Below are 26,504 nucleotides of genomic sequence, written 5' to 3'. Positions count from 1 at the left end.
AACAGGTGTGCAAATAAGACAAGTCAACCATCTCTCTCCAACAAAGGCAATGTAATTACAGATACAGATGACTGTATTTAAGACTAACTTTATTCATGAAATATGTGTGACAGCTATAACCGCCATTTTAAATTCACAACTAACAAAGACACAGGCGCCAAAGAGACTAGCACACTTGTTTGCCTTACTGATTACTTTGCCAGCCCCACAATCACCCCCCCCCCCTTAACTGTACGCATGAGAGGGGGATTATTATGAAACATACGGTAGACTAACCCATTAGAGAGGCACAGAGAGTCGATGCATGGGAAGAAGAGACTGTGTTTGTATGTTCAACAAGCATGTCATATGATACAGCACTGCTGTGTGTTCAGAGAGGTGGGAGCCTGTCTCCTCTCCTGTTCTCACTCCCCTCTGAGCACCGAGGGAGGAGATGTACAGTACAGGTCCACTGGGTCCACTGGGACCAGATTAGGACATGGCTAGCAGTGATGATATGCTGAACACGCTTTAACTCTGGAACCTGATCACTCACCATGTGTGTGTGTGGTTCGGTAGCACACTCATCCGAGCCGTAGTTATTTAGGGAATTCCTAACGTGTTCAGGTGTAAGGCTTATGTAACCAACACACAACAACAATAAAGGGGAAGACAGCAACATAGGGAAATGGGGGATAGGATCCGTGATCAGAGAGATAGCTATTTTATCTCTTTATTGCAACAAAGGAGCAGTGGAGCTCGATGGGAATATTTGTTTATTGAGATGATACAAACTGCACAGGACAACCAGAGCTGTTTGCCAAGAGTAAAAGTCATGAGGGAACACACAGATAGCATTTTATGGACATTTATAAGTGTCTACCTCTGCGCTCCCATGACACCCTATACAACAGTTACCTTAATTTTTTATGACATCACTCCTGATTTCCCAGTATTGGCCTGCTGTTCAGACAGGCTACCGTCTCTTTGAAGACTAGGAACAGAGGGAAATTCAGACAGCGCACATTCTTGGAAAACAACATGATTCCATGTGAAGCTTTAAAATGTGGGAGTCGCATTGAGTTAAGTAATGCAATTCGTTTTCTGCTGTAGGTTTTTAGATTCAGGTGGGAAAAGAGAGAATAGTCAATGAAATGGACAACTTACCGATACTTTGGAAGGCTCCAATTGAAGAGAGCAAAGAGTAAATATCTGCCAATGGAAGGGCAAGTTGACTATCACACCCACTTGTTTATCCAGAACATGATCAGTGTCAACGACCTCCAGGCTCGTCACTGCAGCGGTAAAGGTAGAGCCCCTCTCAAAGGTCCTCAGACCTGCCTAGACCCTCTTCCCAGCACACCTGTATTCTCACCTCCTCAACAAAGCCCTGTAAACAGGATGAGAAAAGACCCACCTCTGTCCCCTAGGTGCTGTTACATACCACATGTCAGAGGAAAAATATTGGACTTGACCATCCACCTCTTCAGAGCTCAGCTAACTCATGGTGACTACTATCCCCTTCCCAGAAAAGGGATAATGTTTCTTATCAACTGCTAGATAGTGTAAATGTAATTTTTATTTGTATCCGTTTACTTGGTCTAACTTCAGCTATTTTGGGAAAGTCCTGCTGCTGAGTCCAAATCCCCTCCCTCTCACATTTCGGGGTTTCTGCTGCAGTGCAACTGAATTTAAATGATGCATGCCGAGTGTCTTTTTGAGCAGGCAATAATTACCTCCTTTGTCCAATGTGGTGATGTGCTCCTCTCAAGGCTATAGGAAAACTCTAGCAACCACCATTATGCTCCTACATAGCCTAAATGTTTAAGTAGATCAAGTAGCCACATTCAGCCATTGTGAATTGAGCTTGTGAATGTCAGTCATATTATATGGATTTATGGCCAGTATTTTCTTGGTAAAGGAATTTCTCGCCCTTGGTGTTGTAGTTAACTCAGATGCTGCCGTAATGTTAGAGTACTAGAGTATCACATACAACAAAGCATAGATTCAGCTCTGGTAATCCTTCATAGTTGTCCCAGGAGCTGAAATGTAATATGGGAGTGAAAATTGCATCTCATCCCCACAGGTCTGTTCCACCTGCAGTTCTGCCCTGTCCTGCATTCGCTCCACTGCACTCTCACCCAGCCATTCACAGGCTTTCACATCCAGGTTACACAAGGCCAGCGTTGCGCTAGAAAAGGCTTCTCAGTATCACTCACAAAGGTGTCTTTGTTCACAGCAAGATGCAATATTTGGTCCTCTGTGTGGCAGACTCTTTCAAGTCCTCAGGTCTCCTTGACGCATGTAGGACTTTGTGCTGGAGCATGTCCTGTATTGTCAACCCCCTCACATGTGTCATAAACACAAGGGGCTTGTCACGCCAGCTCCCGCTCTCCCTCCCTGGTGCTCGAGGGTGCCAGGCTGCCCAGCACTACACACTCCTGCCACCATCATTCCGCACACCTGCTTCCCTCGTCACTTGCATCAGCGATTCATTCCACTCACCTGGACTCAATCACCTGTGTCATTACCTCCCCTATATCTGTCTGTTCCCCAGCTCTGTTCCCCGCTTCAGCATTAATTGTCGTATGTCGTTGTGTTACCCGGTTCTGACGTTGTTCCTGTCCTGTTCCATGTCCATGCAATATTAAATGTTTACTCCCCGTACTTGTTTCTCTACTCCAGCGTTGGTTCTTACAGGGCTTGCATAGGGACGAGGAAGAGAGCACAACAACACTCCTGTTTCCCTCCTCGTTCTCAGGAGGTAGTGTCGCTGTCAAACACTGTTAGACTTTCTCTCATCTCATGTCTGTCAGCCCCAGAGGATCTCTGGAGCAGTGTATTTCTCCTCTTGCATCTTATGTAGTGCTCTATGGAGCGAGGCGGGCCAGGGCCCCTGCCATTCAGGATTAGCTGTCAGATCAGACATGTGTAGGGCCCCTGGTCTCTCCGTTCTACCAGACTGGACCAACCTGCTGTCTCCACTGAGGTCAGTGCTGGTTGGGCCTCCATTGTCTGCCGGGCCAGACCGACTCAATGGCACTAGCCCGCTCTTATCACTTATTAGCGCCATCACATGGCTAGCTAAATCCAGCGTGGCTAAACTGTTCAGGGTAATCTCTCCTCAGTCCGCTCTCCTCTCCACCCAAATGGATCAGCTCTGACAATGGGAGCTAGCCTAACGCGATGTGCAGCAGCTGTTTAGCACGCTGCAGGCCGCACATCAAAACCCTACTTTTTATCCCCTCAAATAAAGAGGTATTAATGACATGCAGGGGAAAGCCAGGGCTACATATTGGGGTGACAGAGCTTGAAAAAGGCATTGTGACATGAAGATTTAATCCCAATGTGTATGGAGCTTGATGCATGTGCTGTTAGTGTCATGTACAGTGCCTTCAGAAAGTATTCACACCCCTTGACTTTTTCACCATTGTGTTGTGTTCCAGCCTGAATTTTAAATGAATCTAAAAACCTACAGTAGAAAACTAATAGCCCTATGTGACTTCCACATTTCAAAGCTTCACATTTGTGTCACTGATCTACACACAATACCCCATAATGTCAAAGTGGAATTAATTAAAAATGAAAAGTTGAAATGTCTTGAGTCAATAGGTATTCAACCCTTTTGTTATGGCAAGTCTAAATAAGTTCAGGAGTAAAAAAAAAAGTGCTTAACAAGTCACATAATAAGTTGCATTGACTCACTCTGTGTGCAATAATAGTGCTTAACATGATTTTTAAATGACTACTCCATCTCTGTATCCCAAGCACAATTATCTGTGAGGTCCTTCAGTTGAGGAGTGAATTTCAAAGACCAGGGAGGTTTTCCAATGGTTCGCAAAGAAGGGCACCTATTGGTAAATGGGTAAAAATAAATATAATTGAATATCCCTCTGATCATGGTGCAGTTATTAATTACACCTTGGATGGCGTATCAATGCACCCGATCACTACAAAGATACAGGCAGCCTTCCAAGCTCAGTTGCCAGAGAGGAAGGATTTCACCATTAGGCCAATGGTGACTTTAAAACAGTTAGAGTTTAATGGCTGTGACTGGAGATAAATGAGGATCAACAACATTGTAGGTACTCCACAATACTAACATAAATAACAGAGTGAAAAGGAAGCCTGTACAGACTAAAAAATATTCCACACATGCATCCTGTTTGCAATAAGGCACTAAAGTAATACTGCAAAAAATGTGGCAAAGAAATGAACTTTTTGTCATGAATACAAAGGTTGTTTGGGGCAAACACAGCACATCACTGAGTAGCACTCTTAATATTTTCAAGTATGGTGGTGGCTGCATCATGTTAAGGGTATGCTTGTCATCGGCAAGGACTAGGTCGTTTTTAGGAGAAAAACAAAAACGGAATAGAGCTAAGCACAGGCAAAATCATTGAAGACAAATTCGACTTTCAGAAGGACAATTACTTAGAACACAAGGCCAAATATACACTGGAGTTGTTTACCAAGACAACATTGAATGTTTCTGAGTGGCCTAGTTATAGTTTTGACTTAAATCGGCTTGAAAACCTATGACAAGACATGAAAATGGCTGTCTAGCAATGATCAACAACCAATTTGACAGAGCTTGAATGTTTTTTTTTAAGAATAATGTGTAAATATTGTACAATCCAGGTGTGCAAAGATTTTAGAGACTTACTTAGAAAGAATCACAGCTGTAATCACTACCAAAGGTGATTCTAACATGTATTGACTCAGGGGGTTGAATACTCATCTAATCAAGATATATTAGTGTTGTATTTTCCATACATTTTTACAAAATGTTAGAATATTTCTTCCACTTTGACATTACAGAGTATTTTGTGTAATCCCACTTTTAACACAACAAAATGTGAATACTTCTGAAGGCCATGTGTGTATGTCTCTACCACTCTGGGGTTGTTTTGCTGAATATACCATTGACATAGATGTGTGTCTCTCCATCCTTAATCATCTATCGGATGACGAGCTCTAAATATAGCATGAGCGGAGCCATATCAGGCTATGCTTTTCATTAGGTGCTTTTAATTGAAGCTTCAGTATGATACAGTTGTCCATGTCTATGTTCATTAACGTGGAGGAGACTGAGGATTCCTTTGAGGCAGAGTTGCCGTATTTAGTTAGTAGCAGTACTTGGGGCCCTGTGATGTTCTGTAATCCAGCTCCCACAGCATGGTTTCACCTGAGACTTGTTGAGAGCAGCTCAAGGCCCCATCACCAAGCCTCATCTCCAGGCCCCCTCCGGACCACCACATGCCAACCAAAACCCCTACAGCGTCACAGGCTCCAGCTCCACTGATTGTCCCCAATGTCCCCGATGCAGCAGCATTAAACCTTCGTAATAACTAACGTCGCACAGCCATTGTGTTCTTCTTTTAGAAGACTCTTGGGGACTGGGGGGCATTGTGTTGCTATCTGACACGAGTGTCTCATTCCCCCTCCGCTCTCTGATGCTTTGTGCCTCGCAAATGGAGTGTGCCCTTCAGTGTTTTGGCATTCAGAAGTCTTTTGCGTGAGAAATTCAAAGTGCTCTTAGAGCCCGAGGACGAGGAGGGAGAGAGCTTCAGCAGCAGGCGACTCAGTGCTTTTGGTGCTCTCTTCTGGTTTGTTTTTTCGAATTCTTCCTCTGTGGAAGGGCGATATCTTTTGCATTTTATTTTAGCATTAGGCTACACAAATAGACACATCACTCTGTGCAAATCTTTTCAGTCGGTTTTGATTCGGCGACGTCATTGTGTGTGTTTTGTCCATGTATCTACGTTAGTACTCTGTGAACATTTTTGAAGGACGTTGTTAGAATAACTTGTTGCTCGACAATACACATCTCTTTCCTCTTTCAGTCTCTCTTTATCTAGACTTAGAATTGTTTTGCCGGCTAGCTTCTGTTGATTGTAGTTTGAAAGGGTAGAAGGGCAGCGCCACAACACCCAGTCCTGTCAGCCCCATTTACTCACCAGTTGAGAATGTCTTTGTTACTGATCACTCACTTTCCTCTTGTGTCATAGGGAGCTGTCAACAAAATATCACGGCCTGAAAGAGACTACAAATCCCTTCAGGAACACTCGGGACTCTCATCTGAGAAAGGGAGGACCTGCATTTGATGGTACTGTTGTTTATCACTATGCCCCCCAAACCCAACACAGACTACTACAGATGAACACTACATGACCAAAGGTATGTGGACACCTTCTCGTCAAACATCTCAATCATGGGCATTAATATGTTGGGAGATTAGGCCTGACTCGCAGTTGGCGTTCCCATTCATCCCACAGGTGTTCGATGGGGTTGAGGTCAGGGCTCTGTGCAGGCCAGTCAAGTTCTTCCACACCAATCTCGACAAACAATTTCTGTGCACAGGGGCATTGTCATGGGAAACAGGAAAGGCCCTTCCCTAATCTGTTGCCACAAAGTTGGAAGCACAGAATCGTCTAGAATGTCATTGTATGCTGTAGCGTTAAGATTTCCCTTCACTGGATCTAAGGGGCCAACCCAAACCATGAAGCTCCCGACGAACAGTTCTTGTGCTGACTTTGCTTCCAGAGGCAGTTTGGAACTTGGTAGTAAGTGTTGCGACCGAGACAAACTATTTTTACGCACTATGCACTTCAGCACTCGGCGGTCCCGTTCTGTGAGCTTGTGTGGCCTACCACTTGGCTCCTAGACGTTTCCACTTCACATAGCAGCACTTACAGTTGACTGGGGATGCTCTAGCAGGGCAGAAATGTTACGAACTGACTTGTTGGAAAGGTGGCATCCTATGAAAGTCACTGAGCTCTTCTGTAAGGCCATTCTACTGGCAATGTTTGTCTATGGAGATCGCATGGCAGTGTGCACGATTTTGTACACCTGTCAGCAACGGGTGTGGCTGAAATAGCCGAACCCACTCATTTGAAGGGGTTTCCACATACTTTTGCACATATAGTGTATATCCCATGAAAACTTTTTAACGGCACATACAATATCCAACGTAATCACCTAATCACTGCTCATAGTTCTAAATATCAATGTCCTAGGAAGGCCATTCTGATATGGGGGACTTCACTGCTCCATATCCCCTACCCCATGTTGTTTGTTCCACCACTGCTACCCAGCGATTCAGCACTCTCTGGGTAATAGGGCAATGAGTTTTTATCAATCAGCCCTCTGGTGTAATAACAAGGCGACAGTAGGTGGGATTTTCTGTGCCCCATATTCGCAAACACACATCCATCATATATCTGAGTACTGCATGTGGGAGTGTGTATTTAGTGCTAATCCTACTGCTGGATTTCATTGATGTCGCTCCAGTGGAGTCGTTTGTTATTTTTGTGTCTCTTGTCTTCGTTCTTGTAGAGACATATGTTTTTATTGTGTGATATATATATATATATATATATATATATATATATTTTATAGCTGTTTGAAGTAATAAAACATTAATAACCCCACTAATGGTCAGTCATAATTTATTCACTAGGATGTCTCGATCTGAGGGTGGGCACATGTGAAGTCACCAGCTGCTCTTCTATCTGTGGTTTGCATTTCTTATGAGGAGGATTCTCCTCTATAGCTCAACTCAATACAACAATACATGAGATTAGAAATGGAAAATCTCTACACATAGAGAGGGAAAAATGTTTTCTTATGCTGAAATGTGGTGAAAGGGCCACTTTGTTGGATTTCACAGATTCTCGGCATGCCCAGCCCACTCATTATCTCAGCCAGTCATGCCTAGCAGGAAGGTTGCTCTATTTTTCTGTGGCTAAACCAACTAGGCTCGTAATTTAACAATTTTGTTTGTATTTACAGATGGCATACAAGTTTGATATTAAGGCACATGAAAGTTTACATGTTCGATAAGGCGTTTCTGCCAATAAACGAATTTTAGATATTGACATATGTTTTACTTTCAAACAGCTCTCCTGTGAAGTCGTGACTTGCGACATACGCATAGTTTCCTGAATTGGGTCACATTTGTGTACATTACACAAATTATAATTTGTTGTGGCTAACGTAAGCTAAGCTAGCTAGGTGGCTAACATTAGCTAGGGGTAAGGGGTTAGTGTTAGGGATTATGGTTAGGTAACACGGTAGCTAAGTATTTAAAGGGTTAGCTAATTAGTTAAAAAAGTATTAAGTTGTAGGGTGTCGCCCAGAGTGTCACTTAAATCTCGCTGGATTGATTGCTTTCATTTTACTCTTGTGACTCTTTCATACTCTTGCTTGTGCGTGTCGTTTTTTTCATTAACGTTACGAACACGGAAATGTTTGTAATGACCTGTCAAACACACCCCGGTAATGGCTGAAATGGGCTCAATGCAATACATTATCTTTCCGTTGCATCTATAAGAATGCTAAAGTTTTGTTGGGGGTTTAACACTTCATCTCGATACTTTATTTTGATGCGTGGAATTGAAAAATAGTAATAATTTGATACAGTTGATATGTTTACAAATTTGATGCGCTGAAATGAATTTAACTTCTGAAAATGAACACTCGGAGTATAGTGATATTATGTCTGATCTCCAAAACAATGTAAAAGTAATGAGTCTGATGAGTTCGACCTGAATGATATACTGCTCTCCCGGGAACAGGCCTAGATCCCCATGATTTGCGTGAAGAGAATGCGGAGAAAAAAGGACCAAAGGGCGGGCTGCCTTCTGAGATTTCGTAGGCAATCGAATAAACCCCCACTCCTTCCATTCTGCTAGCAAACGTGAAATCTTTGGAAAATAAAATAGACGACCTACCTGGCATTTAAACTACCAACGGGACATTCAAAACTGTAATATCTTATGCTTCACGGAGTCGTGCCTGAACGACGACACTATCAACATACAGCTGGCTGGTTATACGCTGTAAAAGCAGGATAGAACAGAGGCGTCTGGTAAGTCAAAGGGCGGCGGACAATGAATTTTTGTAAATAACAGCTGGTGCACGATATCTAAGGAAGTCTCGAGCTATTGCTCGCCCGAGGTAGAGTATCTCATGATAAGCTGTAGACCACACTATCTACTTAGAGTTTTCATCTGTAATTTTCGTAGCTGTTTACATACCACCATAGACTGAGGCTGGCACTAAGACCTCATTGAATGAGCTGTATTCCGCCATAAGCAAACAAGAAAACGCTCACCCAGAAGCGGCGCTCCTACTAGCCGGGGACTTTAATGCAGGGAAACTTAAATCTGTTTTACCAAATTTCTATCAGCATGTTAAATGTGCAACCAGAGGGGAAAAAACACTGGACCACCTTTACTCCACACACAGAGACGCATACAAAGCTCTCCCTCGCCCTCCATTTAGCATATCTGACCATATTTCTATCCTCCTGATTCCTGCTTACAAGCTAAAATGTATGCAGGAAGCACCAGTGACTCAATCAATAAAAAAGTGGTCAGATGAAGTAGATGCTAAGCATCAGGCCGGTTTTCTAGCACAGACTGGAATATGTTCTGGGATTCCTCCGATGGCATTGAGGAGTACATCACATCAGTCACTGGCTTCATCAAAAAGTGCATTGATGACGTCGACACCACAGTGACCATACATACATGCCCCAACCAGAAGCCATAGATTATAGGCAACATCTGCACTGATGTTGCCTATAACGGCTAGAGCTGCTGCTTTCAAGGAGCGGGACTCTAACCTGGAAGCTTATAAGAAATCCCGCTATGCCCTCCGATTAACCATCAAACAGGCAAAGCGTCAATACAGGAATAAGATCAAATCGTACTACACCATCTCTGACACTCGTCGGATGTGGCAGAGCTTGCAAACCATTACAGACTACAAAGGGAAGAACAGCCGAGAGCTGCCCAGTGACACGAGCCTACCAGATGAGCTAAACTACTTCTATGCTCGCTTTGAGGCAAATAACACTGAAACATGATTTGAGAGCACCAGCTGTTTCGGAAGACTGTGTGATCACGCTCTCTGCAGCTGATGTGAGCAAGACCTTTAAACAGGTCAACATTCACAAGGAGGCTGGGCCAGACGGATTACCAGGACATGTACTGCGAGCATGCGCTGACCAAATGGCAAGTGTCTTCACTGACATTTTCAACCTCTCCCTGTCCGAGTCTGTAATACCAACATGTTTTATGCAGACCACCATAGTCCCTGTGCCCAAGAAAGCGAAGGTAACCTGCCTAAATGACTACCGACCCGTAGCACTCATGTCTGTAGCCATGAAGTGCTTTGAAAGGCTGGTCATGGCTCACATCAACACCATTATGCCAAAAACCCCAGACCCACATTAATTTGCATACCGCCCCAACAGATCCACAGATGATGCAATCTCTATTGCACTCAACACTGCCCTTTCCCACCTGGACAAAAGAAACACCTATGTGAGAATGCTATTTATTGACTACAGCTCAACGTTCAACACCATAGTGCCTTCAAATCTCATCAATAAGCCAAAGACCCTGGGACTAAACACCTCCCTCTGCAACTGGATCCTGAACTTCCTGACGAGCCGCCCCTGGGTGGTAAGGGTAGGTAACAACCCATCTGCCACGCTGATCCTCAACACGGGTGACCCTCAGGGGTGCGTGCTCAGTACCCTGCTGTACTCCCTGTTCACTCATGACTGCACGGCCAAGCACGACTCCAACACCATCATTAAGTTTGCCGATGACACAACAGTGGTAGGCCTGATCACCAACAACGATGAGACAGCCTATAGGGAAGAGGTCAGAGACCTGGCCGTGTGGTGCCAGGTAAACAACCTCTCCCTCAACGTGATCAAGACAAAGGAGATGATTGTGGACTACGGGAAAAAGAGGACCGAGCACGCCCCCATTCTCATCGACGGGGCTGTAGCAGAGCAGGTTGAGAGCTTCAAGTTCCTTGGTGTCCACATCACCAACAAACTAACAGGGTCCAAGCACACCAAGACAGTCGTGAAGAGGGCACGGCAAGACCTATTCCCCTCAGGAGACTGAAATGATTTGGCATGGGTCCTCAGATCCTCAAAAGGTTCTACAGCTGCACCATCGAGAGCATCCTGACTGGTTGCATCACTGCCTGGTATGGCAACTGCTCGGCCTCCGACCGCAAGGCACTACAAAGGGTTGTGCGAACAGCCCAGTACATCACTGGGGCCAAGCTTCCTGCCATCCAGGACCTCTGTATCAAGCGGTGTCAGAGGAAGGCCCTAAAAATTGTCAAAGACTTCAAACAACCTAGTCATAGACTGTTCTCTCTGCTACCGCACCGCAAGCGGAACCGGAGCGCCAAGTCTAGGTCCAAGAGGCTTCTAAATATCTTCTACCCCCAAGCCATAAGACTCCTGAACATCTAATCAAATGGTTACCCAGACTATTTGCCTTGCCCCCTGCCCCTCCCCCTCTTTTACACCGCTGCTACTCTCTCTTGTTATCATCTATGCATAGTCACTTTAATAACTCTACCTACATGTACATATTACCTAAACTAACCGGTGCCCCCACACGTTGACTCTGTACCAGTACCCCCCTGTATATAGTCTCGCTATTGTTATTTTATTGCTGCTCTTTAATTACTTACTGTTATTTCTTATTCTTATCTGTATTTTTTTTAACTACATTGTTGGTTAGGGGCTCAAAAGTAACCATTTCACTGTAAGGTCTACACCTGTTGTATTCGAGGCGCATGTGACTAATAAAATTTGATTTGATTTGAGGTATGTATAGATAGGTGTAATCTAGAGCCAAGTGTGATTTTTAATCTGAGGGTATCCTGACATTGACACACTTGTTGAATTATGCAACAGAATGTGACAACAACAGTAATTAATGAGGCAGTCTAGACAGCACATGTGAGTGCAGGTATGCCTAGACAGAATACGTTTTTGTGGTTGCAGCCCTGTCACAACCCTTTATGTTAATGATTTCATATATGCAAATACACACATTGTATTGATGCAAATTAGACACATGTAATTGTATTTTATTTTAACAATTAACTACAAAATTAACATATTATTTTACCCATTGGTCAAAAGATCCATTTTTGATTGAACACCCTGTAAGTCAGGGCTGCCCACTTCCTGGAGATCTACCGTCCTGTGGGTTTTCAGCCCAACCCTAATTTAACACACCTGATTCTACTAATTACCTGCTCAACAAGATGGAGTGGTCATTTTGTCCAGCCTACCCCGGCTTCCCGAGAACCCCACTTACCACCTCTGGAGCGCTGTGCTGGGGATCCTTGAACCTGCTGGGCATTTCTTTCTCAGTGCTCTATCATCTTTGAGCTGCAGCCCTCTTCGTTTCCTTTGGATCGTTCAAAGATAGCGTATCTCATAACGCTGATGTCTGGAAGGGCACTCACCTGGGCTGTGGCAGTTTGGAAGCAACAATCCGCCATTTTCCATCATCTGGAGGATTTCGTGGCGGAGGTGAGGAAGGTGTTAGATTCTCCAGTGTCCGGGAGAGTGCCCCCCCCCCGAAAGTTAATTCTACTCCGTCAAGACTACTGTAGCGTGGCAGACTAGGCGGTAAACTTTCGCACGTTGTCTGCCGAGAGTGCCTGGAACCCAGAGTCCCTGTTCGACACCTTCCTTCATGGATTATCAAATGAGATTAAAGACGAGCTCGCAGCTCGGGAGTTAGCCTTGGACCTCAGCTCCCTCATAGCCTTAACCATAAGGAACGATGGGCGCCTACGGGAACGCAGGAGGGAGAGGAGTTCTGTTCTCGGCCACTCTCGCTCGTCCACGGCTGCTTTCTTGCCTCCGAAGAACCCCGGAATTCCCCAATTTCCGAGAGGATCTGAAGTCACCCGAGCCCCCTCGGGAATCATCGGGGATGGGCGACTCGTTTACTTCAGAGCCTATGCAACTGGGCAGGGCTAAATTGTCACCTAAGGAACGATTACGCAGGCTAAGATCCAACAGTTGCCTGTATTATGGTGCTACAGGGCATTACATATCCACCTGTCCAGTAAAAGACCAGGCTCATCAGTTGGTACGAGTACACTGGTGGACCATACTGGGAGTCTTCCAACTCCTATTACTTGTATCCCTTTCCATGTTATCCTGCTGTGGGGTGACCGATCTAAATCTCTCCGGGTGCTCATTGACTCTGGGGCTGATGGGGCTGCTACTCTAGTATCTGAGCTGGGTATCTCCACACAACTCCTCTCTGTTCCGATGGATGCCAGAGCACTGGATGGACGCTCCATTGGCAGGGTCACTCACAGTACGGTTCCTATTTTTTTTATTTTATTTTTTTATTTCACCTTTATTTAACCAGGTAGGCAAGTTGAGAACAAGTTCTCATTTACAATTGCAACCTGGCCAAAATAAAGCAAAGCAGTTTGACACATACAACAACACAGAGTTACACATGGAGTAAAACAAACATACAGTCAATAATACAGTAGAAAAATAAGTCTATATACAATGTGAGCAAATGAGGTGAGATAAGGGAGGTAAAGGCAAAAAAAGGCCATGGTGGCGAAGTACATACAATATAGCAAGTAAAACACTGGAATGGTAGATTTGCAGTGGAAGAAAGTGCAAAGTAGAAATAGAAATAATGGGGTGCAAAGGAGCAGAAATATATAAATAAATAAATACAGTAGGGGAAGAGGTAGTTGTTTGGGCTAAATTATAGATGGGTTATGTACAGGTGCAGTAATCTGTGAGCTGCTCTGACAGCTGGTGCTTAAAGCTAGTGAGTGAGAAGTGTTTCCAGTTTCAGAGATTTTTGTAGTTCGTTCCAGTCATTGGCAGCAGAGAACTGGAAGGAGAGGCGGCCAAAGGAGGAATTGGCTTTGGGGGTGACCAGTGAGATATACCTGCTGGAGTGCGTGCTACAGGTGGGTGCTGCTATAGCGAGCTGAGATAAGGGGGGACTTCACCTAGCAGGGTCTTGTACATGACCTGGAGCCAGTGGGTTTGGCGACAAGTATGAAGTGAGGGCCAGCCAACGAGAGCGTACAGGTCACAGTGGTGGGTAGTATATGGGGCTTTGGTGACAAAACGGATGGCACTGTGATAGACTGCATCCAATTTATTGAGTAGGGTATTGGAGGCTATTTTGTAAACGACATCGCCGAAGTCGAGGATCGGTAGGATGGTCAGTTTTACGAGGGTATGTTTGGCAGCATGAGTGAAGGATGCTTTGTTGAGAAATAGGAAGCCAATTCTAGATTTAACTTTGGATTGGATATGTTTGATGTGAGTCTGGAAGGAGAGTTTACAGTCTAACCAGACACCTAGGTATTTGTGGTTGTCCACATATTCTAAGTCAGAACCGTCCAGAGTAGTGATGCTATTGAATCTCCCCATGTTCCTGTTGTTTTGGGATTTTCATGGCTCCAGTGGCACAAAAGCTCTGATTGACTGGACTACTGGTTCTATCATTTGTTGGAGCCTGTTCTGCCACTCACATTGCCTTAAGGTGAGACGGCCTGCCCCAGGACGTCCTCCTGTGGGCTCTGGAAAAGCCTCGGATTTCTCCACCGTTTCCCGTGGAGTACCAGGATCTCCTGGAGGTTTTCAGCAAGGCTCTCGCCACCTCCCTTCCTCTATATTGTCTCTACGATTGCACTATTGACCTCCTCCCGGGCACCACACCGCCTCGTAGGCAGCTATATTCCCTGTCTGGCCCTGAGACCAAGGTCATGGAGGAGTACATTGAGAACTCTCTGGCTGCTGGGAGCATCTGTCCTTCTGCCCCTCCTGCTGGCACAGGTTTCTTCTTTGTGGAAAAGAAGGACAAGACCCTGCGTCCATGTATCAACTACCGGGGCCTCAATGACATTGTAAAGAATCATTACCCTCTACCACTCCTCTCTTCGGTTTTCAAACTCCAGGCGGCAACCATTTTTTCTAAGTTGGACCTTCGGAATGCTTACCACCTAGTTCGGATACGGGAAGGAGACGAGTGGAAGACAGGCTTCAACACGGATAACAGACCGGATAACCAGATGTTTGTTGCTGATTCGGTCCCCTCCCCGGTCCTGGAATGGGCCCATTCCTCAAAGCTTACCTGTCATTCCAGCTCCCGCCGGACCCTGGCTATCATCCAACAACATTTTTGATGGCCCACTATGGTTTCTGATGTCTCCACATTTGTCGCCGCCTGCACTGTGTGCACTCCGAAGAAGACTCAGCGGCAAGCTCCGACTGGCCTCCTTCAACCACTCCCTGTGCCTCATCTTCCCTGGTCCAATATATTCCTTGACTTTGTCACTGGTCTCCCTCCGTCTGATGGCAACACCACCATCCTTACAAAGTTTTTCTGAAGCTACCCATTTCATTCCCCTCCCCAAGTTACCTTCAGCCAAGGAGACGGCCCAGCTCTTGGTGCAGCACGTCTTCCGAATCCATGGACTTCCTGTCAACATGGTCTTCAATTGTGGTCCTCAGTTCTCATCCCGATTCTGGAAGGCGTTCTGCACCCTCATTGGGTCGTCGGGCCAGCCTGTCCTCCGGGTTTCATCCTCAGTCCAACTGCCAATCGGAGCGTGCCAGTCAGGATCTGGAGACGACTCTTCAGTGCCTCGTCTCGGCCAATCCCACCACCCGGAGCCAGAAACTTGTGTGGGTGGAGTACGCCCGGAACACCCTTCCCTTCTCAGCCAGTGGGCTCTCGCATTTCGAGTGTTCCCTGGGTTACCAGCCTCTGCTCTTCCCAGACCAAGAAGAAGAGGTCAGCATACCCTTAGCCCAGATGTTCTTCCATCGTTGTCGGTGTACCTGGAAGAGAGCCCGGTCCGCTCTTCTTAAGACCCCCTCGAGGTATCGGCGACAGGCGGACCGCCACCGGACCCCAGCTCCCAACTATCATCTCGGGCAGAGGGTGTGGCTCTCCACTCAGGATCTGCCCCTCAGGGTGGAATCCTGTCAACTTTACCCCCGCTTTATCAGCCCCTTTCCCATCTCCAAAATCCTTAGTCCCACAGTTGTTCGTCTTCTGTTGCCCCGCACCCTCCGTATACATACCACGTTTCATGTGTCTAAGATTAAACCTTTGTCTCACAGCCCTTTGTCTCCTGTTTTCAGGCCCACCCCTCTCCCTCATCTCATCGATGGCCATCTTGCATACACAGTGAGACGCCTCCTGAGTGTTCGACCTCGGGGCAGGGGTTTCCAGTACCTGGTTGACTGGGAGGGTTATGGCCCGGAGGAGAGGTGCTCTGTCCCCGCTAAGAACATCCTGGACCCGGCCCTCATCACTGACTTTCACCGCCAGCATTCCGATCAACCAGGTATGCTCCCGGGTAGGATGCCAGGTGCCGCACCTAGAGGGGAGGAGGGGTACTGTCACACGTTGATCTGTTTTACCGGTCTTGTGCTTGTCTCCACTCCCCACCAGGTGTCTTACATTTGTTCCCATTATCCCCTGTGTATCTACCAGTGTGTTTTTCCATAATCTTGTTTTTCTAGTCCCTGTTTTCTAGTCCTCCCAGTCCTAACCTTTTCTGCCTGCCCTGACCCTGAGCCCGCCTGCCATACCATTCTGCCTGCCCTGACCTTGAGCCTGCCTGCCGTCCTGTACCCATCTGACTCTGACCTGGTTTAGGAACTTCTGCCTGTCCTCATCCTGCCTCTTGCCTGCCCCTTGTCTATTAGTAAATATCAGAGACTCTAACCATCTGCCTCCTGTGTCTGCATTTGTGTCTCATCCTTATCGTTATAAAGAGAGTGCCTCAGCAACTTTGAGATTGCTTAGAACACCAGTAAAATAAAAAATGCTAAGTGTGAAACATTTACAACATAATCAGCAGTTCACATGATCACATCACAGTCACTGAAAAGGGAGGCTCAGTTAATCTAAATGGAAATAATTAATCTCATGGATTGTCAGTATACAGGTATTATTGCATGTTGACTAACCAATCGCAGTGAAATTTGATTAAATCTAGTCATCAGACTTATATATTTAATTCAATAGCCTAAGTGTAGTAGCAAGATTGGCTTAATAGCAGCGTTGATTGGCTGGCAACAGTGGCAGTCAGTGCCATTTAAGATGAAGGAGGACGATTATTTTTATTTTTATGAGCATGGCCTTATTTCTATTACAGCATATTGGATGACTCTCATTCATATTCCGTTCACCTGGTACAATGTAACAGCTATAGGTTTACAACCTAGCCTATGAATGAAAGTTTACAACGTAGGTACACACAGGTCGGGAGACAAAATGAGGCGACAGACAGTGAAACATGGACAGACAGTGACATTCAATACTGCCTTGCACACTTATGACTGCATCTAGCTGATATAGGGTGTAATCATTAGTCCCACAGTTGCAAACTATAGTTTTATTGGACAAATTCAGGTATGTTTATCCCCATTTTGTTCCATTTGCTTCTGTTTAAGAAACGTTTTTCAACAGAATCGGTGGAAAGAATACACCCCTGATCACGCATAGAAACAGTTCACTTTCATAGCAGCAACATTGTATTCCTTCAATGTGCTCTCCTCCTCTCACCTTGTTCCTTTGCTTGTGGACTTCAATGCAAAACAGCTGTATGTGACCAGGTGAAAAAACCTTCCCAAGCCAAACCGCTACACACAGCCTACATCGTTGTCACCATAGTAGCTAAAGTAACGTCATAGTCAGCATTGCTAATAGAACTAACGCATTAATTAACCCGTTACAATCATGCAGTAACGTTAGTGTACAGTCAGTAAGCAGTTACACCGGTGAGCCCCGGTACAATAAATTAGTTATACCAAAAGCTTACCTTGGAAGAGTTCCAGTGTTGTGTTGGATAGTCATAGCCAGCTATCTAACATAGCATCCCTCTGTTTGAGGAGGGTGTTTCAGTAGGCTAAACTAGCTAGCTGCATTTGCTAGCTAAGTAAGTGAAACTGAAAGTGAAAAAAAAGACTCTCTCTCTCTCTCTCTCCATTTGTCTCTTGCTTCTCCTTCACTTTGGAAGAAATGTGTTCAAAAATGTTCAACTATTGTCTTTCTCTCTCTTTGAGTCAACTACTCACCACATTTTATGCACTGCAGTGCTAGTTATCTGTATCTTATGCTTTCAGTACTAGATTAATTATCTGATCCTTTGATTGGGTGGACATGTCAGTTCATGCTGACATGTAGGCTGGAGGACGTCCTCCGGAAGTTGTCATAATTGCTGTGTAAGTCTATGGAATGGCGTGGGAACCATGAGCCTCCTACGTTTTATATTGAAGTCAACTGTACCCAGAGGAGGACGGAAGCTAGCTGTCCTCCGGCAACACCAGGGTGCTACCCTACAGAGTGCTGTTGAGGCTACTGTAGACCTTCTTTGCAAAATAGTGTGTTTTAATCAATTGTTTGGTGACATGATTATATTTAGTATAGTTTTTATCTAAAAAGGATAGATTTTTAATGTTTTACTATTTAAATTTGTATGAAATTCACTGAGGAGGATGGTCTTCCCCGTCCTCCTCTGAGGAGCCTCCACTGGCTGGCAAGCAAAACTTGACGTTACACATCGTTCACTTTTGGGAAAACCGGTCCAGCCACTTGGTAGCTGACTATCGTTAGTTCAAGTAAAGCAAAATGATGTACTAATATCAAAGTATAAACCCACCATAGTGATGTCGGTTAAGAAGTTATAAATGAGGTCTCAGGCGGAGTGTTCTTGGTTGAACGTGGACGCGTATCGGACAGTCCTTGCACTTTGAAAACCAAGGCTACCGTCACAATGTATAATACCGCCCACCAGGCAAAATGGGTTGAAGAGTATGTTTCATTAAAAGCTCAGAAATTCTTTGAGTGGACCCTCTGACCTTGTAATGGCTCTGACCCGGTAGTTCAGGATCAAATGTGATTCTCAGAACCTGGCCATGACCGAGGGAGAGGTGGGAGGCACACATACTTTCCCTTACCTAAGGCAGGGTGGAAGTTTGGACATGTGAGGTCACAGCAGTCAGCGACTCTGTTTACTTTCCAAGAATATCTCCCCTCTTACCTGTTCTCAAAAAGGACATGGTTTTATGTTATAGCATCATTTTCAGATCAACTGAAACAGTATGAGGCCTTAGTTGGTGCGTTACACTTCAGCTCCACTGGGAGCGTTGAGTTGCTTTGCCATCAGCGTCTTGTTAATGCAATGTTCTACCTGCTACACAGAGCGCGTTGTTTTGAGAGCAGAGAAGAGCAGAGGAGAAGAGCGTCTTTATTCTATTTTTTCTCTAATTACACGTTGCTTTTGTTCACATTGTGACTTCATAAATCTTAGTAAAATAACCAGTGGTGTCTAGTGGAGGCCGTATGTAACCAAAAGCAACTTTATTTCCCATTATTTTAATTGTATTTTAATTCACAAAATAGTTTGTGTTTCTAGTGACTCACCTTATATGTCCTACGGGAGCCATTGTACCTGCCTGCGCTAAACAGTTGTTTGCTTGCTCACGAACGTGAGGAGAGTTGTGGCTAATACACAGAGCGGCTTAAAAAGAATTTAGCTAGTCTCGTTCTTTCTACTTAACAGTATTCCTTGAGTTTCCCGGCCGTAGCCTGCCTAGGCTATATGCCTGTGATCGAAATCAACACAGGTAGGCATAACGCTATGGTTGTCAAATATGTATTATTGGCATTGGCAGATAAACTTATCAACACAGACACAATTCCAGATGTAACAATGCACAAATGTCTATTTTCTGGCAATGTATCCGCTAATTTTACCAGCATTGCTTTGCGTAAATGCGAGAAATATAGACCTGCTTTCGAATTTGACGGACTACGACGCCGTTGACGGCATTGACGCTCTTAGCCTGTCTGTTTTCCCCCATTCACTCCTGTCCATTCTAACTCAAACGCTTTTCGTTTGAATTGGGCTTGACGGCAAAGCCGGACGCCCAATGGCTTTAGTGTAGCAGGGCCTTTAGGTGAGTTTAAACTTTTGAAATATGTTTTGTGAAACTGAATACAAAACCCACCCCCCCCAAAAATTACTTTTCTCACCCTCAAGTAGAACCAACCAATTGGAATAAAACACTAACATAGAAACTAGAGTTATTTCTGTCTTGTTACCCAGAAGTCGTCTGGAACTCCCTAATCTAGTCTCCTATGCTGCGTTTTGGTTTCAATCGTCCTTATATCCTTACGTGGGATCACTCCACCTCATGGATCGATAGAGCAGATACCTTTAGGAAGGTATATCCACCCACAGGATGCAATTTGTCTTACAGTTGTTCTGGGAAGCTCTGTCAGCTCTTGTTAAAGACATGTTTACATCTGCATGAGCTGGACAAGGAGGCACACACGGTTTAATTATTGACAGCACACTCTTTCACAAGCTCCCCTAGTCAAGGGACTACTGATGAAAATGAGCTATCTAGCTAAATCTGGTGCAATGGCATGTTGTACATGGTCCCTAACAAATAAACAGAAAAAAAGGTAATCTACAATCCCTTTGGAGGAGAGAGTTTCTCAGAAATAGAACTATAGTCAAAACCTGTATTAACATTATAAGAAAATCTCTGCTACTACAAAATGTTACACAGCAAAGCACAAGAATGACCTTATTGCAATATTACTGTAATGGGAAGTGGTGAGCAGGAAAGGGAAAGGTACCATCTGCTTCCAGGCATTAATTTGTTGGGATGAGTGGGACTAAAATCAAAATGAACATCCGGCACATCTAAACTGAACAGACCTCACACACACACACACACACACACACACACACACACACACACACACACACACACACACACACACACACACACACACACACACACAGATGTGCAGTTGTGTTTTTCCTCAGTTTATTCTCTGGAAAAAAACAGAATTTGAAAAACAGTAACAGTTTATTATCTCTAAATTTATGAGAAGAGTTGAGTACAAATCAATATTAATGTTTCTGTACTAATAGCCATGTCACTATGTGGAAACCCTGACAGATGCAAGAAATCCACTTGGCCATTAGACCTCTGCAGGCTGTTCCACCCTTCAGAGATAAGCTCTGCTCTTGTTCCAATTGAATAATGTATGATGTCATTAACCTATCCAATAATCCATTAAAAGGAGTTTAAGACACTCTCTTTGTCCCTTCTGACCTGCCCAGTGTGTCCACAGGGACACAGTAATGATGACCTACAGTAGCTTTCTCATCCATGTAACAACTAATGAAAACATTGACTGGACTGTAGTTATTCTCAGTTACTGTACTGTTAGGTTTTTAAAGACGTACTACCTTAATTTAAACAGTTTCTCAGAGCAGGAAAATAATCCAGCAGCAATATGAAATATGAATTATTATGTGGAAAGTGGAAATTAAAAACAAAGTATTTTTAAACATTGAATACACTACAAGTTTGCATTTCCTGCTGCACAGGAAAATGATCTGGGCCAACAGTGATCAAATTAAGATGGTGCGCGATCTCTAGAATTTAAGAAGTCTTGAGGTTCTACATGCCTGAGTTAGAATACCTCATGATAAGCTGTAGACCATGCTATTTACCAAGATATTTTCATCAGTATTTTTCGTAGCTGTCTATTTACCACCACAAACCGATGTTGGCACTAAGACCACACTCAATGAGCTGTAGAGGGCCATAAGCAAACAAGAAAATGCTCATCCAGGCAAAGCGGCACTTATAGTGGACAGTGATTTTAGTGCAGGAAAGCTTAAATCTGTTTTACCTCATTTCTACCAGCATGTACATTGTAGAATAATAGTGAAGACATCAAAACTATTAAATAACACACATGGAATCATGTAGTAACCAAAAAAGTGTTAAACAAATCAAAATACATTTTATATTTGAGATTCTTCAACCACCCTTTGCCTTGATGACAGCTTTGCACACTTGGCATTCTCTCAACCAGCTTCAAGAGGTAGTGACCTGGAATGCATTTCAATTAACAGGTGTACATTGGTAAAAGTTCATTTGTGGAATTTCTTTCCTTCTTAATGAGCCAATCAGTTTGAGCTTCTCAGTTGTGTTGTGACAAGGTAGGGTTGGTATACAGAAGATAGACCTATTTGGTAAAAGACCAAGTTCATATTATGGCAAGAACAGCTCAAATAAGCAAAGAGAAACGACAGTCCAACATCACTTTAAGACATGAAGGTCAGTCAATACGGAACATTTCAAGAACTTTTAACATTTCTTGAAGTGCAGTCGCAAAAACCATCAAGTGCTATGATGTCACGACTCCCACCGAAGGTGGCGCCCCCTCCTGCTCGGGTGGCGCTCGGCGGTCGTCGTCACCGGCCTACTAGCTGCCACTGATTCCTTTTTGTTTTCCCCTTTCTGTTATTGTTTGCACCTGTCCTTATTTGGGTTGATTAGCGGGGCTATATTAGCTAGTTGACCCGCCTGCTCTTTGTATTTAGCGCTAGTGCGTGAGTTTACGCTCACTGTGTTTTGTCCTCTGTGTTTGGGGCACTTTGATTTTTGTGTGCGCTGAGTTCGCTATTTGGGGTGGCAGGTGTTTTTGCTGTGTCGCTCATTAAAAGCCATCACCCGTATCGCTGCTTCCTGCGTCTAATTCCTCCTCCACTACGCCTAAGCATTACAGAATCCCGCACCACCTATGGAGTCAGCAGGAGCAGCTGCCAACCCCCTTCCCTCGATGGAGGAACGCGTGCTCCATCATACATCAGTCCTCCACCAAATCGGATCCGCGATGGATCAAATGATGGAGAGGATGGACCGATGGGAGAGGAGTGGTCTCCTCTCTCCACCTCCGGCTCCTCTGACGCAGCCACCTCCGCCTCCCACTGCGTCTGGCGCTCCCGAGGGAGTATGATGGAGCGGCGGCTGGGTGCCAGGGATTTCTGCTCCAGCTCGAGCTGTACCTGGCCACCGTCAGACCTGCTCCCTCGGGAGAGGAGAGCGTGAGTGCCCTCGTTTCCTGCCTGACGGGCCGAGCTCTGGAGTGGGCCAATGCAGTCTGGAATGGTCCGGACTCGGCGAGGGACCACTATACCTTTCGCATCCCGGACCCGCCTTGTTCGACCACCCTCCGGAAGGAAGAGCGGCGGGTGAGTGGCTGTTCCACCTCAGGCAGGAGACGAGGAGCGCGCAGGACTTCGCGCTGGAGTTCAGGACCTTGGCTGCTGGGGCGGGGTGGAACAACAGGGCCCTGATAGACCATTACCGGTGTAGTCTCCGGGCGGACGTCCGCAGGGAGCTAGCCTGTCGGGACACCGCTCTTTCTCTCGATGAGCTCATCGACATGTCTATCCAACTGGACAATCTGCTGGCTGCCCGCGGGCGTTCGGAAAGGGTCCTGTCCATTCCACCTCCGTGCACCCCCGCCCCTACTCTTATGGAGTTAGGGGGGGGGGCTGTGCCAAGAGGCACCGGAGGATGTGGCTCCTCCTGCACCAGCTGTGGTCGAAGAGGACACATGGTCAACCGGTGCTGGAGGAGTCAGTCTGGGAGTCGAGAGGGCAGGCAGAACACTTCTCGGTCACCCCAGGTGAGTCAGCACCAAACTCACCCAGAACCCCCTGTTGGTCACATGTTCTTATTCATTTTGTTTTCTGATTTTTCTCCCTCTTCCCAGCATAGGGCGCTAGTCGATTCAGGCGCAGCTGGGAACTTTATGGATCGCGGACTCGCCATTAAGCTGGGCATTCCGCGAGTGCTGATAGATTCCCCCCTTCCCCATGCACTCCCTAGATAGCTGGCCATTAGGGTCAGGGCTAGTTAGGGAGTCTACGGTTCCACTGGACATGGTAACGCAGGGGAATAATAAGGAATGAATTAGTTTCTTTCTTATCGATTTGCCTGCGTTTCCGGTGGTGCTGGGGGTCCCCTGGCTGGCTGATCATGGAAACAGGGGTTTCTCCAGGGGTGGTCCGAGGAGTGTTCAGGGAGGTGTCTAGGAGTTTCCATAGGTGCCACGTCGGTGGAGAGTCCAGACCAGGTGTCCACCGTGCGCATTCCCCCTGAATACGCCGATTTGGCAATCGCTTTTTGTAAAAAGAGGGCAACCACATTACCACCTCATCGACAGAGGGATTGTGCAATAGATCTCTAGGTTAACGCTGCGCTTCCCAAGAGTCATGTGTACCCCTTGTCATAGGAGGAGACAGTGGCTATGGAGACATATGTCACGGAATCTCTGGGACAAGGGTACATTCGGCCCTCCATCTCACCCGCCTCCTCGAGTTTCTTTTTTGTGAAGAAAAAGGAGGGAGGTCTGCGTCCGTGCATTGATTACAGAGGTCTAAATGCTATCATGGTGGGGTTTAGTTACCCGCTACCTCTCATCGCTACGGCGGTGGAATCATTTCACGGAGCAAAATTCTTCACAAAACTGGATCTCAGGAGCGCGTATAACCTGGTGCGTATTAAGGATGGAGACGAGTGGAAAACCGCATTTAGTACCACATCGGGCCATTATGAGTACCTCGTCATGCCGTATGGGTTAAAGAATGCTCCAGCCGTCTTTCAATCCTTTGTAGACGAGATTCTCAGGGACCTGCACGGGCAGGGCGTGATTGTTTATATCGATGATATTCTGATATATTCCGCCACACGTGCCGCGCATGTGTCCCTGGTACGCAAGGTGCTTGGGAGACTGCTGGAGCATGACCTATACGTCAAGGCTGAGAAGTGTGTGTTCTCCAAACGAGCCGTCTCCTTCCTGGGTTATCGCATTTCCACCACGGGGGTGGTGATGGAGTGTGACCGCGTTAAAGCCGTGCGTAATTGGTCAACTCCAACCACGGTGAAGGAGGTGCAGCGGTTCTTAGGGTTTGCCAATTACTACCGGAGGTTTATCCGGGGTTTTGGCCAGGTAGTGGCTCCCATTACCTCACTGCTGAAGGGGGGGCCGGTGCGTTTGCGGTGGTCGACTGAGGCGGACGGAGCCTTTAAGAGGTTGAAGGTGCTGTTCACCGAAGCACCCGTGTTGGCGGACCCGTCTCTAGCATTCATAGTGGAGGTGGACGCATCTGAGGCTGGGGTGGGTGCAGTGCTATCACAGCACTCGGGTACACCACTGAAACTCCGCCCCTGCGCTTTCTTTTCGAAGAAGCTCAGTTCGGCGGAGCGTAACTATGATGTGGGGGACAGGGAGTTGCTAGCAGTGGTAAAAGCCTTGAGGGTGTGGCGACACTGGCTTGAGGGGGCTGAGCACCCCTTTCTCATCTGGACCGACCATCGGAATCTGCTAGGAGACTGAATCCGCATCAGGCAAGGTGGGCCATGTTCTTCGCCCGGTTTAGGTTCACGATTTCCTATAGACCAGGCACCCTGAACACGAGGGCCGACGCGCTGTCCCTTCTTTATGACACTGAGGACCAGCCCATCAATCCGACTCCCATCATTCCAGCGTCTAGGCTGGTGGCACCGGTGGTATGGGAGGTGGACTCGGACATTGAGCGGGCGTTAGTATTGGAACCTGCGCCTTCACAGTGTCCCGTGGGTCGCATGTACGTGCCGCTCGGTGTCCGTGATCAATTGATTCGGTGGGCGCACACTCTACCCTCTTTGGGTCATCTTGGTGTGGCGAGGACAGTGCGGAGTCTCAGGGGGAAGTACTGGTGGACCACCTTGGCTAAGGACGTGAGGTTCTATGTCTCTTCCTGTTCGGTGTGCGCCCAGAGTAAGGCTCCTAGACATCTCCCTAGAGGGAAGTTACAGCCCCTCCCCGTTCCACAACGGCCATGGTCGCACCTGTCAGTACACTTCCTGACAGATCTCCCCCCGTCTCAGGGGAGCACTACGATCCTGGTGGTTGTGGATAGGTTTTCAAAGTCCTGCCGTCTCCTCCCGTTGCCCGGTCTCCCTACGGCCCTGCAGACTGTGGTGGCCCTATTTACCCACGTCTTCCGGCACTATGGGGTGCCGGAGGACATTGTCTCTGATCGAGGTTCCCAGTTCACATCCAGGATCTGGAAGGCGTTTATGGAGAGGCTGGGGGTCTCGGTCAGTTTGACCTCCGGTTATCACCCTGAGAGTAATGGGCAGGCGGAGAGGGTGAACCAGGAGGTGGGCAGGTCTCTGAGGTCGTATTGCCAGGACCGGCCAGGGGAGTGGGAGAGGTACATTCCTTGGGCGGAGTTAGCCCAGAACTCACTTCGTCACTCCTCTACTAACCTGTCACCCTTTCAGTGTGTTTTGGGTTACCAGCCAGTCCTGGCACCTTGGCACCAGAGCCAGACCGAGGCTCCTGCGGTGGAGGAATGGGTACAGCGCTCCAAGGAGACCTGGAGAGCCGTTCAGGAATCCCTGAAGGAAGCCAGTGGACGGCAGAAGAGGAGTGCTGACCGCCACCGCAGTGAGGCACCCGTGTTCGTACCGGGGGACAGGGTCTGGCTCTCGACCCGGAACCTGCCCCTCCGCTTGCCCTGCCGGAAGCTGGGGCCGCAGTGTGTGGGGCCCTTCAAAGTCCTGAGGAGGATAAACGAGGTATGTTATCGGTTACAACTCCCTTCCTATTACCGTATTAACCCCTCGTTTCATGTGTCTCTCCTCAGGCCGGTGGTAGCTGGTCCGCTACAGGAAGGTGAGATGCCGGAGGTCCCTCCGCCACCGCTGGACATCGGGGGGTCCCTGGTGTACAGCATACGGGCCATTCTGGACTCGAGACGCTGGGTGAGGGGCCTGCAGTACCTCGTGGACTGGGAGGGGTACA

The 26,504-nt window shown here is 46.6% G+C and overlaps 1 long non-coding RNA gene across 1 annotated transcript; it reads left to right on the top strand.

The window, feature by feature from the left end:
* The first annotated feature begins 968 nt into the window (after positions 1-968).
* LOC145861064 (uncharacterized) lies at positions 969-16,551 on the top strand. Its single transcript, XR_014380816.1, has 4 exons — positions 969-1,486; positions 5,991-6,159; positions 15,962-16,167; positions 16,346-16,551. It is a non-coding gene; the product is annotated as an uncharacterized LOC145861064 (long non-coding RNA).
* Positions 16,552-26,504: the final 9,953 nt, after the last annotated feature.

This window comes from Salmo salar, chromosome 16 (genome assembly GCF_965601325.2).
Source record: "Salmo salar chromosome 16, fSalSal1, whole genome shotgun sequence".
NCBI classification, from domain to species: Eukaryota; Metazoa; Chordata; class Actinopteri; order Salmoniformes; family Salmonidae; genus Salmo; species Salmo salar.
Note: the sequence above shows the minus strand (reverse complement) of the source record. Positions and strands in the feature narration are given on the sequence as shown.